This window comes from Stenella coeruleoalba (genome assembly GCF_951394435.1).
Source record: "Stenella coeruleoalba genome assembly, chromosome: 8".
Lineage (NCBI taxonomy): Eukaryota > Metazoa > Chordata > Mammalia > Artiodactyla > Delphinidae > Stenella > Stenella coeruleoalba.
In genome coordinates this window covers 47,059,541-47,081,269 of record NC_137154.1, presented here as the reverse complement: position 1 = coordinate 47,081,269, position 21,729 = coordinate 47,059,541, and the positions used below count along the sequence as shown (strand labels likewise).

The following is a 21,729-nucleotide window of genomic DNA, read 5'->3' as shown; positions in this document are numbered from 1 at the left end:
TAAATGCCCATCAACAGATGAATGGATAAAGAAGATGTGGCACATACATACAATGGAATATTACTCAGCCATAAAAAGGAACGAAATTGGGTCATTTGTAGAGATGTGGATGGACCTAGAGACTGTCATACAGAGTGAAGTAAGTTAGAAAGAGAAAAACAAATATCGTATATTAACGCATATATGTGGACTCTAGAAAAATGGTACAGATGGACCGGTTTGCAAGGCAGAAATAGAGACACAGATGTAGAGAACAAACATATGGACATCAAGCCGGGAAAGCGGGGGGCAAGTGTGTGTGTGATGAATTGGGAGATTGGGGTTGACATGTATACACTGATGTGTATAAAATGGATCACTAGTAAGAACCTGCTGTATAAATTAATTAATTAAATCTTTTAAAAAAACAATAAAAAAGGATATAAGGCCATGCTTTCCTAAATTTCCCACAGACCTAAAAAGCACAGAGATGGAGGAAATGTCTGAATTACCTAAATTTTGAGCTAATATTTTCTATTTCCTTTCCTGCTGATGCTCCTTAGTCTTACAAACTTATGCCCCTGATCTGGGCCCTATAGTAAGAAAATTCTCCAATAAATTCCTTACATTTTTTAAATCTATAGCACACTATACATGTGTATTGTATTAAAATGAAAATATTTAAGCCATAAGAGAAACCAGCATGATTATGCATCTTTGTTCACTTATACAGTGAGGTTGTTTCAATCAAAACTCATAATAATTATACTAATTTTTCAGACCAAAATAAGTATCTTCTGAAAAAGTAAATGTTACCAAAATAATAAAAATTTTTTTCAAAATAATAAAAATTTTAACTTTATCAGATTTTAGAAGTCCAACATTTCATTGAAAGTGAAAATAAAACTGCTCTCACGGGCTTCCCTGGTGGCACGGTGGTTGAGAGTCCGCCTGCCGATGCAGGGTACACGGGTTCGTGCCTCGGTCCGGGAAGATCCCACATGCCGTGGAGTGGCTGGGCCCGTGAGCCATGGCCGCTGAGCCTGCACATCCGGAGCCTGTGCTCCGCAACGGGAGAGGCCACAACAGTGAGAGGCCCGCGTACCGAAAAAAAAAAAAAAAAAAAAAAAAAAAAAAACTGCTCTCACATACAAATAAAATGTTAATCCATTTCCCTCATGGTAATCCTAAAAGTGAATGTTAATTGCCAGCATTCCCTACATAGACAATTTCCACGAACACATCTAACATATAGCTGAAACGTATGACATATGCATATGTATGTATAAATTTATAGTCATCTGCACATAAAATGCTGAATTTTTCAATGAGCTGAAATTAAAATTTCTTATTTCTTCTCATTTAATACTCTATCTATTTGCCATGCTTAGAAACATGCCAAAAGGATTTTTTATTATGTTGATCATGAGAAAGGAAACATGAGAGGGAAAATTCTATTCATTTTCTTTCATATTATTTGATGTATATATGTATTTCAGAAACAAGAATTTTTAAATCTCAAAGGTGTGCCCCCCAGACTTTCAACTCTGCCCTGGATGTATAATCCTAACCTTCTTTGGAGAGCAAGGTGGAACCAGAAATTGTTAATTCAGGGCTTAAGGGTGGCTCTCACCTGCAATTAAGTGGTGCATCCACCAGAGAGAGAGGGAGCCACCGATGTCAGAACATGGGGAGATTAGGCTCCTGGGAAGGTGACAGATTTAGCCTATTCTTCCAAGCTCGTTTTTTTTTTCCTGTAAAAATACAAACATTTAACAAATAACTAGGAATTCCATCTCTGGTAAGAAAGGGTGAATTGGAGAGAGAAAAAGATCATCTTAATTTTACAAAATCAAATAATTATCTCAGTGCCATTGCAACAGCTTGACTATCCTAACAGAGACAGTTTCCAGGTTTTATTCTGTGGTCTGAAAGAAAATGTTTTATTCCTACAAGCTCAGTATCTTTGTTCGGGTGTGTTGACCACTCTGGCACCTGGACACCTACCACCCTGCAGCTTCTGCCCCTCATTATAGGCAGTCCTATTTGCTGACCACACCAGACTTGGTACAAGCAGAAGGGATAGAAAAATGAGCCAGCCGGGCTCAAGCACTCTTCAGCCCACCACTGGCTCACCCTCAGGAGGGACTACATACTTGGTTTCTCATACTTGGGCAGGAATAGGGAGAGCTCCTAGGTCCATCTCTGGGTTTCCCACAGAAGGTTTTTATTCCATTTTCATTGCTTTTCCTCTTAGAAAGAACAATTTTTAACTCTCCTTAACATTATCAATACTTTCATCTGAAAGCTAATATGATGAATAGTATGTTTCCTTATCCATCATTTGCCTTAGCAAAACTAGCGAGTAGCTTTCCTTAGAAATCTTTCAGATGCACATTTTAAATTAATGCTAATTTTAATGGAGCAGCAAATGGAAACGAATGTCTAATCAATATTTTTATATCGGAGGGATCATTTTTATAAAGAAATGTTAAAAATGTCTTTCACAAATATTGGACTATCTTTCCTTCTTATATTTACAGATCACAGATGGGTCCCATTGTGTCTCCAGGCACAAAATAACAGCTCTATCGGCTTTAAGAGTTCAGTTCTCTGCTGTATTTTAATGAATTAGGTGTTAAAACACTGTCTGGTAAGCTTTTATCTCCTGGCTTATTCACATTTCCCTGCGTATTAAATTGTTAAATTTATCAAAAGAAGGCTATGCATTTGTGATCACTTCATTAAACCTGCAACTGACTTCTGATAACATCTATAAATCCACATTTGGGAACTATGTAATAGATGCCTGCATGCCAAGCAAACAAAATCAATCATGCTGGGTCTGGAAAAAAGGTATGGTCTGGGAGGTGAAGATTTCGCTTCCAAAAATAAAAAAGCATGGCCTTAAAAGCAGACCTTCAGGGCTTCCCTGGTGGCGCAGTGGTTGAGAGTCCGCCTGCCGATGCAGGGGACAAGGGTTCGTGCCCTGGTCCGGGAAGATCCCACATGCCGCGGAGCGGCTGGGCCCGTGAGCCATGGCCACTGAGCCTGCGCGTCCGGAGCCTGTGCTCTGCAACAGGAGAGGCCACAACAGTCAGAGGCCCGCGAACCGCAAAAAAAAAAAAAACTTTGCAGAATTCAAGCATATAATGATAAAATATTGATTTAAAAATACTGATTTAAAATTCAAGTTGAACTAACCTGTCAGATATATTACACATGCCTTTTGCCAATTTCAAGTCTAACTTTTTAAACTTCCTTAAGCCAAATATAACACCTATGCATTATCATTTTTAAATAACTTTTCAAAAAATATCTGAGGCACTGCAGCCAGAAGCCACTTACTTGCATGTGCTTGCAATTGTGAATGTCTTGTCACCAGGTTCATACTGTGGTATAAATAGGGAGAGTTTGTCAAGTCTGAGTTTTAAATAACTTGAGAAAATGGGTTCTTGCAACTCTCCCCCAAGATTTATTACTAATCCTCCTGTTTAGAAAATTATGAGGATATTATTAGGAAAGTTACAGCACTTGAACCCCCTTGAAAAAAATGAGCATTGTGGTCACAGCACGGTCTAGGCTGTCCAGCCTTTATAAATTCTACATAAGTCGCGTGTTATTTCTGCTTTCCATAGGTGATTTTACTTGTGTACCTTTTTTAGTTATAAAAGCAGTGATAGCCTAAAATTACAAACCTAGTAGAAGTAATGCAAAAACAAAAATATTAGGCCAGGCCTAAAGGAAATCGCCCACTCTCTCCTCCACAGGCTTCCTCCACTGCAACCAATACCTATGTTGCAAGTGGTTGTTTAGGTGTCTTTTGCTCCCACTGGACTGTAAGCTCCTTGAGGGCAGGAAATGCATCTTCATCATCTCTGGATACTCAGCTTCTCTCATTTTTGTTGGTGTCCATTTCATCTTCTGCTCATATACTATGGTCCTGGTTCTTATAGAATAGTACACAGGATCCTTCATACTTTATAGTCACAGAACAATTTAAAAGGAGAATGTGTCAGCAAAGGAAGCAAGAAAGTTGACAAAAGAACAGATAGCAGTGCCATCTGAAAACCATCCATGGGAGAGGGGTCCTGTGGGTCCAACCCAAATATCTGGTCCTCCTGATTTGGAGAATGGATGCAGCAAGACACCAGAACCCCCTGCCATTTAATGCTACATCATAGCAATTCCAGGTTCACTAGATAATCAGGGAAGGAGGGTTTCCAGGTCACTTGAACTTAGATTTCTAATTTTTCTTATAAGAACTGAGTAAAGTGGCATCTTACTGTATCCATAAGTCTCTTATGAGCTTTGTGTGGGTGACTCAGAATCCCTGAATCAGGTAAACTCTTGGACAAAGAGAGAGTTTCTATGCATGAATGATGCTGAATTCACAAGATGGCCCCTTTTGGATGACACATCTACCTCCAAAAACAGTCTTTTGCATTTCCTCAGCCCTGGGCTGGGTGCTGCATGGATAGGCTGAATTAGACATGACCCTTGTCTGCAAGAGTCTCACAGCCTAATAAGTGAGAAGAGTTGGGGGGTAAGGGCGCAGGAGACTGTAGTCCCGTGTGCTACAATAGAAGACTGTATGGGCACAGTAGGAGCAAAAGAAGGGAGCTGTCAGTTCTACCTGTGTGTCAGGGAGAAGCCAAGTACGTTTTGGGAGAAAGGTGTGTTTCCATAAACATCCTCTAGGAATGGAACTACGTTCATTAGAAAGCAGATGGGAAGAGGTAGTAACTAAAGAAAATATCAGGGAACCTTGAGGTTGACTGACTTTATTGGTTAAATAATGTTGTTACAAGGCTGACTGATTGAAAGTAAGTGCTTTAAAAACCTCAGAAAGCATTTACAGGGTCTATGTATAGTAAATACAGTACAGTCTCCAAAAGCCTTTAAATTCTGAGGTGCCCCCTTTATTAAGTGAATGGGGGACCCAGCAGAATAAGAAAGTAGAATTCTTTCCCCTAAAACAACAAACCTTCCCCTTCACTGGGAAGAAGTTCATAGCACCCTGTCAGATGCGGGGCCAGCAGCCAGCAGCCCACTGACCAGAACAAGGGGCAGGATCACAGAGTCATTAAAGGCTGTAGAATCAGGCAGCCTGGGTTCAAATCTTGGGTCCACCACTCATGTCAACTCTGTTTCAACTTCATAAAATACTGATAGGATCAATGGTAGTACCAACTTCATAGGTGTACGGAGGATTAAATGAGATAAAATGTGTAAAGCACTTCCAGCAGCACCTGGCACATGGCACTCAATAAATGCCCACTCTCCACGTAAGTGTGACCGCTGGCCTCTGCAATCTCGCAGATTACAGAACGAGAGATAAAGCCCAATTTAATGCATGGGTTTCTTTTTTTTCACCCACTGGGGCTCTTTACAGTCAGAAAATGAAATGAAGAGGGGAAAAAATGGCATGAAAAGAAAACATCACAGTGCAAAAGAAAAAAGAATCAAACAAATAAAGAAAAAGGAATAGAAGAGACAGAGGAAAACAAAGACAGAGTAAAGAGGAGAAATGAACCCAAAATTACTCTGAGTGGGACTAAAAGTGACAGACAAGGATTTGTGTGGTGACTGAGGCTAAAGAAATGGCTTGGGCTTTACCACACCCAAGGTTCTCAGTTACTCTGACTTCCATTCTCTTTTATATTTCTCAAAGTTTTATCTCATATTGTAATAGTTAACCATGCTCATTTGAAAATATCAGAAAGTATTTTAAATGATATAAATGACCTGTAACCTCATCAGCCCAGAAGAATCCATTGTAAATAATATTGCTTCATTCCTTCCAGTTTTTCCTAAAATGTGTGTATAACATAAATAAAATTAAATTTACGTTTCTGGTAACAACATTAGATAAAACCAGCTGAAAGGAGCTTTATAAAATTAGTAGTACATGATGGAATGGTCTCATTTAAAATATGAACTGTGGGGGCTTCCCTGGTGGCGCAGTGGTTGAGAGTCCGCCTGCCGATGCAGGGGACCGGGAGGTTCGTGCCCCGGTCGGGGAGGATCCCACATGCCGCGGAGCGGCTGGGCCCGTGAGCCATGGCCGCTGATCCTGCGCATCTGGAGCCTGTGCTCCGCAACGGGAGAGGCCACAACAGTGAGAGGCCCGCGTACCGAAAAAAAAAAAAAAAAAATATGAACTGTGTGGTTCACATAAAATTCATTTTTGAGTGAGTGACTCACAAAAAGTAAGAAAGCATCTTGAAGACGTAACAACCATTCTCTCCGGCATCTGCAGATCCTGACATGCAATGGAGCAGTTTTGTCTTAAGTCCAAAACTTTTAGATGTGTTTCAGGGTGAGTAGAGCACAGATTTATTCATTTATTTATGTTTAGTATAGTTCTCTATTTTTAAGTTTATTGAGAAACTCAGGAAGAGGTAGCAGAGCTATAGTCCTAGGGGGAGGGCCCAATTTAACCAGAGGAAATGACTGTCAGCTCCAGAGGCAGATTGGGTGACATGTAAGTTTATGTACTCTTTTTTTTTTTTTTTTTTTTTTTTGTGGTACGCGGGCCCCTCACCATTGTGGCCTCTCCCGTTGCGGAGCACAGGCTCCAGACGCGCAGGCTCAGCGACCATGGCTCACGGGCCCAGCTGCTCCGCGGCATGTGGGATCTTCCCGGACCGGGGCACGAACCCGTGTCCCCTGCATTGGCAGGCGGACTCTCAACCACTGCGCCACCAGGGAAGCCCTATGTACTCTTTTATATCCTGCTATATTGCTTTATATTATCTTGTGAGCATTCTAGCAAATTATGAAAAAAATTCTATATGATTGCATAACCTATTCATTACGTAAAGTTTAAAAAATTTTCATATAGCCAATTACTGTGGTTCACTGGTTCATTTCCATCTCTTCCACTGTTATTTATAACATTTTAGATGTAGATCGTCATCTGTAATTTCTGATTATTATCCTTGGTTTGGGTTCCTAGAAATAAAATTCCTAGGTTAAAAAGTACAGCTATTTTGTAAGGATCTTTCACACGTACTGACATTGTTTTCCAAAAAGGATATAACAATTTATATTTTGAACAAGATAGTCTGGGAATAACTCGCAGGCCTCAAGAATTGTCATTTGCCTTAATATGACTCAATTTGATGGGTGAAAAAAAATGGTATGTCATTTTCTTTTTTTACTGTGTGAAATGATGTGGTTAGAAAGACTGAACATTTCCCAAACCTTGGGTAGCAATTTCTAGAGTTTTACCGACATGTATCGTGTTTCGCAGTTTTAGTTTCTTTCTTGTATAACAGTCAAGGTCTGGAAGGACACACAAGAGAGTGGCTAAAACAGCTTAATGAAGGAAGCTTTTACAATGGTGGTGCGGGCAGTATTATAGGAAAGCAACAAGAGATGTGGGAGCACACGGGGCTAATATCACTGGAAAGCCACTACCACCCTGAGAGACATGGGGGTGGGGACAGGGAACCAGAATCCAGCAAAATTAGTAGCTTTCTGGAAGGGACAACCATCAAGAACCATGACTTTGGGGAGAAGAACACAATCACTGCAAACCATGTAATCCAGAAGGGAGGGAACCAGAGGAATAAATATCCTGGTCCCTCTCCCCTCCTGTTCCCCAGTTTCCTGCCATGTCTCCCATTGGCTGAACCCAAATGGAAGACAGAGGTCAAGGGAGCCTGGTTGACACAGTCCATAAGGTTTAGCCTCCCAGGACACAGAGTAGGCTGGGTAGGTGGACCTGGTAGGACAAAGAATAACCCGCAAAATGTATAAGAGATCTTTGATTATGAGAGATATTAGTCCATTTAATGTCACATTTAATAACAATATTTCCTAGTTTGTGGTTTGCCTTTTAATTTGGGGTCTGATGTCTTGGCACAAGGGATTTTTACATTTTTAAGTAATAAAAGTGATCTGCCACATTGTTTATAATTTCATTATTTTCCTGGAAATTCCTTTCTCATCCACTGAAAAGGAACTTACCTTTTTTTTTTTGTTTTTTACTGCTGGGATTTATGAAGTTTAGTTTTTTACATTTAACTTCGTCAGTTCTAGTTAATCAGCTAGAATTTATTTTAGCGCATGCTATGAAATTAACACTCTAGTTTTTTTTTCCTATATTGCAAGCCTACAGAACAAGCACCAATTACTGAATTATCCAACTTTTTCTCACATTAATTTGCACCATCATTATCATATACTGATTCTTTATATATCTACTAACTCTTTACAATGTGCATATAAGTGTACCAAAAATGAAGATATTAACATATATGTGTAATGAAGATACACACACATATTTCAGAGTAACTCATGCACATGGTTATAAGCAAGAGTCCCTTTGAGCCACAACTTTTCTGTTTCCCAGAAGCAACCATTTCTCTTCTAGCTACATTTTCTGGTGATTAATATCATATTTCTAAATAATACACTTATACTACCATTTATTAATCCACTTTAAGCATTTTCTATGAACTTCTGATGACAAAATATGTTGCTCACTTATTCCACAATCCCTGTCTTTTTCTCCATCCTCCACTGATATTTTTGTAACATTGAGTAATCTACTAAAGACTTTATTTCTTGCTTCACATACTCTAATGCTTCATTTTTTTAATGAAGACATTAACCCCCCTGCGCTACCTTCCAGTTCTTCCACCCACCACCTCCCAAAAACAATCATCTCCAAATTAATCCTTGCATTGTCAAAGTTAATAATATTCACATTTTGTTCTGATATTTTACAGTTTTATTCCTAAATGAGGTCCTTACCTAAAGAATCATTTCAATCTGAAGACTCACATTCTTACCATTGGGATTTTCCTGCATAATTTTCATAAGAATTTTTCTTCTTGTTTTCGTTTCTGTTTCTAAAATTGGTATTGAAAAAGTGGCAACTCATTAATTGGTTTTCTTTTTTTTTTCAGTCTCTTGCTGTTGTAGGACTAAGGTTTCTCTGCTGACTGTCAGCTACCCTTAGCTCTGAAAGGCCTCTCCCTGGTCCTTGCACATGGCCCCTCTATCTCAGAGCCAGCAACAGCACACTAAATCCTTCTCACGCTTGGAATCTCTCTGCGTTGCCCTTCTGCCTTCAGCTTTTAAGGGCTCACATAATTACACTGAAACTACTCAGACAGTATCCCTATTTTAAGGTCAATTGATTAGTAACCTTAATTACACCTTCTGCAAAGCCTCTTTGGCCAATTAATATAGCATAACCACAGGAGTAATATCAGGGAGCAAAAACCTGGGGGCCAAAATTCTGCCTATCACAACCAGACAGCAGAGGATGGAGAAACCAGTGAGGCACATCAATTGGTTTTCTATCACAATTCTTTTTTCTTTTCTTTTTGTCTTTTTGCCCCTCTTCCTGAAAAATTTACTCATTTTTATTTTTCAATCTTTCTATTGATATTCTTTCCAATGATTATTAATTTATAGCAGTTTACTCTTATTCTCCAGTCATTACTTTTTAATAGTTTTTTGTTCTTATTTTATTTATTTATTTATTTATTTTGCGGTACGCGGGCCTCTCACTGTCGTGGCCTCTCCCGTTGTGGAGCACAGGCTCCGGATGCGCAGGCTCAGCAGCCATGGCTCACAGGCCCAGCCGCTCCACGGCATGTGGGATCTTCCCGGACCGGGGCACAAACCCGTGTCCCCTGCATCGGCAGGCGGACTCTCAACCACTGCGCCACCAGGGGAGCCCTTGTTCTTATTTTACAGATACAATATTGTCTCAGCTTTCTTCTGTTCTTTGTATTATCTCCACTTTCCCCAAAGACTTTCTTCCTGTTTGTTTCTCTTGGCTTCTCTTTCATAGAGGATTTTATCAAATGCCTGATGATCCTCTCTGGTCCATCCTGAAAAGTAAGGCACTACAATGTTGTTTAGCAACTCTGTGTATGTAGGGAAGAGTTTCAACGGATAAGCTTTGCTTTAAGGTGATTAGTGAAAAGACTTTCTCTCTAACTGACCTTTAATATCAGAACGAAAATGCTTTTTTAAAAGCTTTAATAAATTTTCAATATTTTACCTGGGACCTGGAAGCCTTGCTAATGAACATTCTGTAAACATGGTAAGAGTCGGGGAGGAGATCAGCTACCTGTAAAGAAGGATAAAAAGATCTTGTAATTAATCTATTTTCAGTCCATTTATTCATTTCACAAATATTTATTGAGTACCTACTGTATTCCAGGCACAGTTCTGTTTCAGCTCCCCCTTCTCCCCAAAACAAAAAATAAAGATCTCATTCTAATTGGGGAAGCAAACAATAAACAAACAAATAAATAAATAGGTGGTTATAAGGACTAAGAAGAAAAATAAAGTAGGATAAAGCTATTCCATCCCCATCACAGAAAGTGATGGGGATGGAGCAGCTATTTTAGATAGGATGGTCGGGCAAGGCCTCTCTGAAAAGGTGGTGTTTGAAGACAAACCTGAAGGAAGTGAGTCAGGAGAGCATCTGAAGAAAGTACTCCAAGCAGTGGGGAAATAGAAAGTACACAGACCCAGAGGCAGAAGTGTGGTTGGTATACTGGAGGAACAACAAGGATGTATAATAGATGTGGTTAAGTGGAGTTAGCAGGAAAGAGAGTGACGGGAAATGAGACAGAGACATAGCAGAGGTCAGAGCATGCAGGCCTTGTAAGCATGGTAATGATTCTGAGTGAGCAGGGAAACCATTGGAAAGTTTTGAGCAAAAGGGTGTCCAGTATGTGAGTATGTGGGTGCCATTTACATGATTCAGTTAGCGACCTGTTACACACCCAAGCCACCTCCTTTCACCATTAACTCACTTATTTTTCCATCTACTTTGTATAGCTTTCACATATTTCATGACTTCTACTCTTTCACCTTCATTATATTAACAATTTCCACATCTTCATAATGATTGATCGGTGGCATGATACCACATGGCCCCTTCTTTACCTCATTGGTTTAACTTCAGTTCCCAATGTGGTCTGACTCAGTTCATTTGGACTAACTCTTTTTGTCAAACCAGATGCCATGTCACAGACCACCCTATTGAAGGAATGACCTTGGTTCAGGGGCCCACCAAACCCAAATTATGGTTCCAAGAAGAGGTGAAAGAAGATGCAGAAGGGATCGTGTGGTCATCCTCAGGCAGAACAGATCCCTCAGAAGGCTGTACTGTCCACTAGATCTTGCTGCAACTACTGCCACTAGCAGTGAGTGAATCGTCTGCTACCCTGTGTCTTTGTATTAAGAACTTCTGATGCAAAGTTTGCATAAGGTATGTTTGATTGATGAAACACAGGATGCACGTCTGGGCTCTAACAGCATAGGAAGTTACAAAAATACCTGGCATTTTCCACCTCTTCAGTGGAAGGTGTATTCTTCCTCCCAGTACAATGAGAAAGACCAGAATTTCCAAAGCATTGGAAGGGGATTTAGATGCCAAAAGGCCAAAAAAGAATAACCAGTGTCTATTAAATATGGCTACAAACTCTTTTTCTGAGAATACTTTTGGCCTCAGCCCATAAACTTTGATTTGTATTTCTAGCATTGATGATAACTTTAAAATAGTTTATTGGGATTTTTATTTCCATTTTGACCAAAAATAAACCAGAAGAATCTTCTTCCATTTCCAAGTGGTTAGATTGTTTTTAACTAACATTTTATTAATAAATCTGGCTTTACTGAATTATAGTCAGAGAGTATGTTATGTGTCACACTTCTACTTCATGGAATTAATTACATATTCTATATGGCTATTACATTACCAATTTTTAGAAAAATATTTAAAAAGGAGTGTTATCTATTTGAATGGCAAATATTTTTATAAAATTATTGAAAGAATAAATGTTAAATTATTCAAAGATACTTATATCTTTATTTGGTTTTGGCTAATTCATGAGTCAAATATTATATTAAAATCTTTCACCATTATTCTGACATCTTTCCCTTTTTTTTTTTTTTTTTTTGCGATACGCGGGCCTCTCACTGTTGTGGTCTCTCCCGCTGCGGAGCACAGGCTCAGCGGCCATGGCTCACGGGCCCAGCCACTCCGCGGCATGTGGGATCTTCCCGGACCGGGGCACGAACCCGCGTCCCCTGCATCGGCAGGCAGACTCTCAACCACTGTGCCACCAGGGAAGCCCCTCTTTCCCATTTTTGATATTTTGCTTTATATACTTTGATTCTATGTATTTTGGCCCACAGGTGATCTTGCTTATTAACTTGGTAATTGTTGAATCTGAGGGCTGTGTAATAGCAGTTCATTACCACATTCTGTCTACTTTTGGATCACTGTGAACTTTTCCATAATAAAAATAGAACAATATTAATGGTTTTTACATCTTCACTCTGTATTGTACCATTAGTCCATATAAAGTGAAGGTTGGGTTCCCTAGAGGGAGACACTGAGAAAAAGATAAGTACACACAGTTTGTTTGTGAAATGCAGGGAACATTTGTGTATTAATTTATGTGCAGTGAATATATTTCATTTAGTACATATTTTAAATATTTGAGAATTAAAAGTATTTGGTTTCTGCAAGAAGTGGAGCTAGGAGTGTCATAACAATGGTGGCAACCACCATGTATTTAAACTGCTCTAGATAGATGCAGGCAGAAATGATAAGATTTTTTTTTGTGGTACGCGGGCCTCTCACTGTTGTGGCCTCTCCCGTTGCGGAACACAGGCTCTGGACGCGCAGGCTCAGCGGCCATGGCTCACGGGCCCAGCCGCTCCGTGGCATGTGGGATCTTCCCAGACCAGGGCACGAACCCGTGTCCCCTGCATCGGCAGGCGGACTCTCAACCACTGCGCCACCAGGGAAGCCCGTGATAGATTTTTTATGTATCTCATCTTCTCAGAGGATCTGACAGTGCAATCTTGAAGAAAATAAAATAAATAAGATAAAATAAAATAGAAAAATAGAATCTCAATATGGAGAACATAAAAAAGCAATACTTAAAATAATTTTACCATAAATGTATATGCCAAACAAGTTAGATCTAGTTTATACATGTACACCTCACTCCATTCCTACCCCCTTACTGGGGTGAAATCAAAGTTGTATCATGGATACAATAAGGGAATAAGGGTCCCCTCTGATCAGAGCAGTACTCAGAAAAACTGCATAATTATTTAAGCTATTATTATAAAACCTAGAAAATAATAAATAAATAAACTGCACATTCAACTCAAAATGTTTGAAAAGCAACAAAATATATAAATGTGTAAGTCAGAAGTTAGGAGAAAAGAAGAAACTATTTAGAAAATAGGAAAATGATAGAATACACAAATAATTCTAGAAGCTGGGTTTTTTTATTTAAAACTTCAGTAAATAAGAACACCTCTAGAAAATCTAATCAAAGAAAAAGTTATAATTGAAAAGACACTATTACATAGGAAGAGGCTGTATAATAGGAACTAACAGTCTAACAGGAATATGAGAACACAGTGCCTGGCACTTGAACTATGCATAATGCTAATCATATCCCACTGTTAAAAACAGCAGAAGTGTGGGAGGTGCAGCAGTATCATTTACATAGTTTCCAAATCTATTCTTTGAGACTATCATAACCTTGATGACATTACCAAGCGCGCGCGCGCGCGCGCACACACACGCACACACACACACACACACACACAGAAGCTAGACCCAAAACTCCTAAGTTGAATATGTGGCACTTGAATTCAACAATATATTAAACACTCAACACCATGATCAGGTAAGGTTATTTCAGTGGGTTAAATATAAATAAAAACTAGGGGTTTCCCTGGTGGCGCAGTGGTTGAGAGTCCGCCTACCGATGCAGGGGACGCAGGTTCATGCCCCGGTCTGGGAGGATCCCACGTGCCGCGGAGCAGCTGGGCCCGTGAGCCATAGCCGCTGGGCCTGTGCTCCGCAACGGGAGAGGCCACAACAGTGAGAGCCCCGCGCACCGAAAAAAAATAAATAAAAAATAAATAAATAAATAAAAACTAGGTTAATATAATTGGAACGAAAACCAAAACAGCAACATGTTAATTATAATGGAAACACTAAAACTTTCCCAAATGTAATAAACAAGTCAAGAGAGGGTAGCAATTCCCTAAGATGAGAAACAAATATTAATATACTTTCATTATTGTTTATGAATCATAACTAAAAGTAACACAGGGTTATTATTTTAAAGTGTTAAGCTTACTACCTAGGAATAAACCTGCCTAAGGAGGCAAAAGCCCTGTACTCAGAAAACTATAAAACACTGGTGAAAGAAATCAAAGACGACATAAACAGATGGAGAGATATACCATGTTCTTGGATTGGAAGAATCAACATTGTGAAGATGACTGTACTACCCAAAGCAATCTACAGATTCAATGCAATCCCATCAAATTACCAGTGGCATTCTTCACAGAATTAGAACAAAAAATTTTACAATTTGTGTGGAAACACAAAAGACCCCAAATAGCCAAAGCAATCTGGAGAAAGAAAAATGGAGCTGGAGGAATCAGGCTCCCTGACTGCAAACTATACTACAAAGCTACAGTAATCAAGACAGTATGGTACTGGCACAAAAACAGAAGTATAGATCAATGGTACAGGATAGAAAGCCCAGAGATAAATCCACGCACATATGGTCACCTAATTTATGACAAAGGAGGCAAGAACATACAATGGAGAAAAGACAGCCTCTTCAATAAGTGGCGCTGGGGGAACTGGACAGCAACATGTAAAAGAATGAAATTAGAGCACTCCCTAACACCATACATAAAAATAAACTCAAAATGGATTAAAGACCTAAATTAAGACTGGACACTATAAAACTCTTAGAGGAAAACATAGGAAAAACACTCTTTGACATAAACCACGGCAAGATCTTTTCTGACCCACCTCCTAGAGTAATGAAAATAAAAACAAAAATAAATAAATGGGACCTAATGAAACTTCAAAGCTTTTGCACAGCAAAGGAAACCATAAACAAGATGAAACGACAACCCTCAGAATGGGAGAAAATATTTGCCAATGGAGCAACAGACAGGATTAATCTCCAAAATATACAAACAGCTCATGGAGCTGAATATCAAAAAAACAAACAACCCAATTAAAAACTGGGTGGAAGACCTAAATAGACATTTCACCAAAGAAGACATGCAGATGGACAAAAGGCACATGAAAAGATGCTCAACATCACTAATTATTAGAGAAATGCAAATAAAAACTACAATGAGGTATCACCTCACACCAGTCAGAATGGCCATCATCAAAAAATCTACAAACAATAAATGCTGGAGAGGATGTAGAGAAAAGGGAACCCTTCTGCACTGTTGGTGGGAATGTAAATTGATACAGCCACTGTGGAGAACAGTATGGAGGTTCCGTAAAAAACTAAAACTAGAACTACCATATGACCCAGCAATCCCACTATGGGGCATATACCCTGAGAAAACCACAATTCAAAAAGAGTCATGTACCACAATGTTCATTGCAGCACTATTCACAATAGCCAGGACATGGAAGCAACCTAAGTGTCCATCGACAGATGAATGGATAAAGAAGATGTGGCACATATATACAATGGAATATTACTCCACCATAAAAAGAAATGAAATTGAGTTATTTGTAGTGAGGTGGATAGATCTAGAGTCTGTCACACAGAGTGAAGTAAGTCAGAAATGGAAAAACAAATATTGTATGCTAACACATATATATGGAATCTTAAAAAAAAAATGGTTCTGATGAACCTAGGGGCAGGACAGGAATAAAGACGCAGACGTAGAGAATGGACTTGAGGACCAGGGAGGGGGAATGGTAAGCTGGGAAGAAGTGAGAGTGTGGCATTGACATATATACACTACCAAATGTAAAATAGATAGGTAGTGGGAAGCAGCCGCAAAGCACAGAGAGATCAGCTCTGTGCTTTGTGACCACCTAGAGGGGTGGGATAGGGAAGATGGGAGGGAGACACAAGAGAGAGGGGATATGGGGATATATGTATAGGTATAGCTGATTCACTTTGTTATACAGCAGACACTAACACAACAATGTAAAGCAATTATACTCCAATGAATATGTTAAAAAAAAACCTTCATGTATTTTCCTCCAGGGCTTTTTCTTCAATTTTTTAATTTTTCTAAAAATTATATTAATACACTGTTGTAAAAATTAAAATATCCTAACAATACATTGAGATAAAAAGTAAAACTTCCTCTTACTCGTTCCTACCATTACTTACAAGAGTTACAATAGCCAAGACACAGAAGCAACCTAAATGTCCATCATCGGATGAATGGATAAAGAAGATGTGGCACATATATACAATGGAATATTACTCAGCCATAAAAAGAAACGAATTTGAGTTATTTGTAGTGAGGTGGATGGACCTAGAGTCTGTCATACAGAGTGAAGTAAGTCAGAAAGAGAAAAACAAATACCATATGCTAAAACATATATATGGAATCTTAAAAAAAAAAGTTCATGAAGAACCTAGGGGCAGGACAGGAATAAAGACACAGACGTAGAGAATGGACTTGAGGACACGGGGAGGGGGAAGGGTAAGCTGGGATGAAGTGAGAGAGTGGCATGGACATATATACACTACCAAATGTAAAGTAGATAGGTAGTGGGAAGCAGCTGCATAGCACAGGGAGATCAGCTCGGTGCTTTGTGACCACCTAGAGGGGTGGGATAGGGAGGGTGGGAGGGAGGGAGACGCAAGAGGGAGGAGATATGGGGACATATGTATATGTATAGCTGATTCACTTTGTTATAAAGCAGAAACTAACACACCATTGTAAAGTAATTATACTCCAATAAAGATGTTAAAAAAAAAAAGATGTGGTATTTATAAACAATGGAATACTACTCAGCCATAAAAAAGAATGAAATGATGCCATTAGCAGCAACGTGGATGGACCTAGTTATATCATACTAAGTAAAGTAAGTCATACAGAGAAAGACAAATATATGATGTCACTTATATGTGGAATCTAAAAAAATGATACAAATGAACTTATCTACAAAACAGAAACAGAATCACACCATAGAAAACGAACTTATGGTTACCAAAGAGGAAAGGTGAGGGGTGGAGGGATAAATTAGGAATTTGGGAGTAACATATACACACTACTATATATAAAGTAGATAAACAACAAGGACCTACTATATAGCACAGGGAACTATGCTTAATATTTTGTAATAACTTATATGGGAAAAGAAACTGAAAAAGAAGATATTTATGTATAAAACGGAATCACTTTATACCGGAAATTAACACAACATTGTAAATCAACTATACTTCAAAAAAAAAAAAAAAAACGAGTTCACAATTTGATACTCATACTTCCAAATCTCTCCTGCTTTATATAAATATGTACTTCATATGCAAATATAATCCTTCTTAAATATGATATCTAATATAATCTATAAATATGTATACATAAACATACATATGCTTTTTTCACTCAAATTTGAATCTGAACTACTTATAAGTCTGAATTAGAGAAGCCCAACTAAATATACCCAGCCAACTAGACCTCTTCAGTTCTTTCCCACCATGAAAGAGCTTCCCCTAGAAGACTTAGTGCAGAGATACAGGAGAACATGCATAGATCTAAGAAAGAAAAAATAAAGGATTAATCCAGTCTTTTCTGGTCTCACCAATCAGATAAATCATCCCTCTTCTCATACCTCCAAATGTCATTAGGAGATGGAGGGAAATGTGGAAACCATTTTCCCATACTTCTTAAAGGATGAATATTCTTATTTCTTGGGCCAAGGCAGGAAGGTGGGGAGGACTAAATGATTCCAACTACACAGGACACAGGACAGAACATGGAAGTACCACAATTTATTTAATCATTTGCCTATTGATAATAATTTTTCATGTTTTCAGTTACAAATATTGTTGTAGTAAATAGTTGGATAATGAATGTTCTGGAATAAGATTCCTAAAAGTAGAATTGCTAAGTCACAGAGCATATACACTTTTATGTATTGCCTCATATTTTAATTCAAAGACTAAACCAAGCACATGGTTTCAAGAGTTGCAAAAGTACCACAGAGTAGGAAGTTAAAAAGCAATAAATCCCTTTTAGTACTTTTATTGGCCACCCCAAAACTCTATTTATTACATCATTATTTTCTTGACTTATCAAAAAGAGACCCTATCTACTGTCTCTTCTCTATGAACAAATGGAGACAACATATCATATTCCACAATGAGAAAATGTAATATTACAATATATAATTCTTATTAATTTAGAGATTTAAATAATTTTAGTAAAATTACAATAAATGATGCTTAGATAACTGGATCTTCACATATAAAAGAATGAACTAGGACTTCTACCTCACACCATGTACAAACATTAACTTGAAGTGAGTCAAATACCTAAACGCAAGAGCTAAAACTATGAAAACTTAGGAGAAAACGTAAGTGTAAATCTTGGCAACCTTGGATTAGGCAACAGTTTCTTAGCTGTGACACCTAAAGCACAAGCAACCAAAAATAAATAAATAAATAAAGTTGACATCATCAAAACTAAAAACCTTTGTGCATTAAAGGATTAAAGGACACTATCAGTAAAATGAAAAGGCAACCAAAGAATAGGAGAAAATACATGCAAATCATGTATCTTATAAAGATCTTGTATCCAGAAAATATTAAAAAAAACCCTTACAACTGAAAAATAAAGATGAATAACTCAATTTTAAAATAAGCAAAGGATCTGAACAGACATTTATCTGACAAAGTATGCAAATGGACAATTCGCATATGAAAATATGCTTAGTATCATTAGCCATCAAGGAAATGCAAATAAAACTACAATAATGAGAGGGTTCTACTTCCTGCATGACAGCATGTGGAGCTCCAAAGGCCCATTCCCCAGCAAAAGTGGTGAAAATAATTTCTTAAAAAATGACTTAAAGTCTCTGGAAATTGTTCTAAGGGCATAGCAAATGAAGAAAGCTTTATTCAATATTTCAATGTATTTAGGTAGGAATGATTTTTCCTAAGATGACACATAGACTAGAATTCATAAAGGAAAATGATGACGTGTTTGAATCACTTATGTGTTTTACATATATATAAGACATAATATAAAGAAATCATAAGGCAACAGTCGTGAAAAATATCTGGTCTATGCAATTCAATTTGCTATTCATATTGTATAAAAAGTACTCACAAGCCAATAAAATAATAAGTATCCAATTTATTATATATTTTATATACAAATATAAATATATAAAAATATAAAATATATCATACATCTACATACTTTAATTGCATGTTTATTATTTTATATATAAACACAGACATGACATAAAAAAAGAAAATACATATAGGATTAGAGGTTCAACTTTATTCCAGACCAAAACAATACAACCAAAATAATAGTGAAATATTCATTCTCACCCATCACCCATTTTAGCCAAAATTTTAAAATAAAAACCACTAATGCTGGTGAGACTGTGGGCGAAACAGCATTTTCATAACAGTAGGAGTAAAACCTTCCTGGAGAATAATCTGGCAATGTCTATCAAAGCTAAAAATATAATTTCTTTGACATAAAAATAGCACTTCTAAGAATTTATTCTAAGGAAAAAGGTCATACAAGCATGTGATGGTTAATTTTATGTGTCAACTTGACTGGGCCATAGGGTGCCCAGATATTTGGTCAAACATTATTCTGGGTGTGTCTGTGAGAGTGTTTCTGGAGATTAAGATTTGAATTGGTAGAGTGAGTAAAGCAGATTGTCTTCCTTAATGTGGGTGGGCCTCATCCAATCAGTTGAAGGCCTGGAGAGACCAAAAGGGCTGACCCTCCCACAAATGAGAAAACTCTTCCTATTCTGAGGTTGTATAGCAATCTTGTCCTTCCTTCAGACTCAAACTGAGCCATCAGTTCTTGGGTCTCAAACCTGCTAGTTTTCAGACCGGAACATACACTATCAGCTCTCCTGGTTCTTAAACCTTCTGGTTCTCACTGTACTTACACCATCTTCCCTCTTGGGTCTCTAGCCTGTTGACTGCAGATCTTGGGACTTCTCAATCTCCATGAAAATATATGAGCCAACATATAAGCCAATTCTAATAAGTCAATCAATCAATCAATCAATCAACCAATCCTGCCGGTTCTCTTTCTATGGAGAACCCTAACTAGTACAAAGAACAAGGATATCCACTGCAATTTTCTGTAAAATAGTGAGAAAGAAATTAGAAACTACTTAATTGCCCAACATTAAGAACATGTATAAATAAATTCAGGACCATCTATACAATGGAATACTATCTGTATTTGCATAGAAAGATGTCCATGGTCTTTTATTAAATTTTAAAGAGAGGATTCAGACAAGTTTCTGAATTAAAGTTATGTAAATAAAAATATGTATGCCTAGAATTCAGAAAGACTATAAACAAAAAAGGGGGATTGGGAGATCATACACCCAATTATCAATATTTCTCTAAGTTGGTGGGAGTATGGATATTCTCCATGTTTATGCTGATTCACTGTATTTTCTAGATTTTTAAAATAATGTACAAATATTTCTCTGTTAATTTTGCAAAATAAAAATTTTAAAGAGAAAAAAGGAGTAATGAAAGTAACTTTTCTTTATTAGATTAACAATATATCATAAAAATAACAATGTAATAATTAAAATGGGGGGTATACTGGCCAAGGGAAATAATAAGCATATAAATGGAAAAGAAATTGATCTATATATGAATATATATCTGACATAAATATTTATAAACTGATATACACGGATACATATAAATTTATGGATATTTCAATAACACAGTAGATTTTTTTAGAAAAGTCACAAAGTACCAGATTACTAGGTGAAATTTAGAAATACTTAGGGATAGGAACATACTTTCTAAGTATGATATTAAAGGTAGAATCATGAAGGTAAAAATGACAGATATAACAATATAACTTAAAATGTTCTATATGCTAAGGAAAATAGCCAAATTAAAAATAAAATGCAAGTTAAAATACAGATTTGTTAGGAAATGAAGGATTAATGTTCTTAATATATAAATATATAAAGTTTACATAAAATAAAAATTTAACTATAATTGTATCTCTATTAGTTAGTGTCTTTCACATCCACAATCCCCCCCATCAGAGAACATCAGTCCTGGGTTGATTCTTCTGCTCAGGTACTACAATTTTTAATACGGTATATTATATAAAACATATCCTGTACCCTGGCCACAACTAATTGAAACAAACACCAGTATATGCACTGGGTATTCTCTTTTTTTTTTTTTTTCCCGGTACAAGGGCCTCTCACTGTTGTGGCCTCTCCCATTGCGGAGCACATGGCTCACGGGCCCAGCCGCTCCACAGCATGTGGGATCTTCCCGGACCTGGGCACAAACCCGTGTCCCCTGCATCAGCAGGCGGACTCTCAACCACTGCACCACCAGGGAAGCCCGGGTATTCTCTTTATGACCTCACAGCAATCTATTCTTGCTCTTCTCTGCTCTGCTCTGTGTCTAAGTGGGCTGTGGACACACACACACACACACACACACACACACACACACTCACACACACACACACTGCATCATTCAGCCTCCGGCCTCTAGTTTCTGGTTGGATCCAGCCGATGAGAGGGCTGGGGAAAGACAGGCCAGCATAGGTGTGTCTGACTTCCTCCCTGCCCTGACACTATGGCTCTGGAAGTGCCTGGTCCCACTACAACTTGCACTCCTGTCAGGGAACCCTCTGCCACAGCTCTACAGCTCCAGCCTTCACTGCTCTCTGGTAACTCTCATTCCTTTT

The 21,729-nt window shown here is 38.0% G+C and overlaps 1 protein-coding gene across 8 annotated transcripts in view; it reads right to left on the bottom strand.

Moving 5' to 3' along the window:
- The window catches only part of OVCH2 (ovochymase 2), a 200,445-nt gene that overhangs the window by 150,755 nt on the left and 27,961 nt on the right, over positions 1 to 21,729 (bottom strand). For all 8 annotated transcript variants that reach the window (XM_079930577.1, XM_079930582.1, XM_079930583.1 and 5 more), the window contains exons 2-3: positions 10,010 to 10,078; positions 1,613 to 1,733 (exon numbers count right to left, since the gene is read on the bottom strand). The gene's annotated coding sequence lies outside the window, so the exon portion shown is untranslated. The remainder of the gene's footprint in view (positions 1 to 1,612; positions 1,734 to 10,009; positions 10,079 to 21,729) is intronic.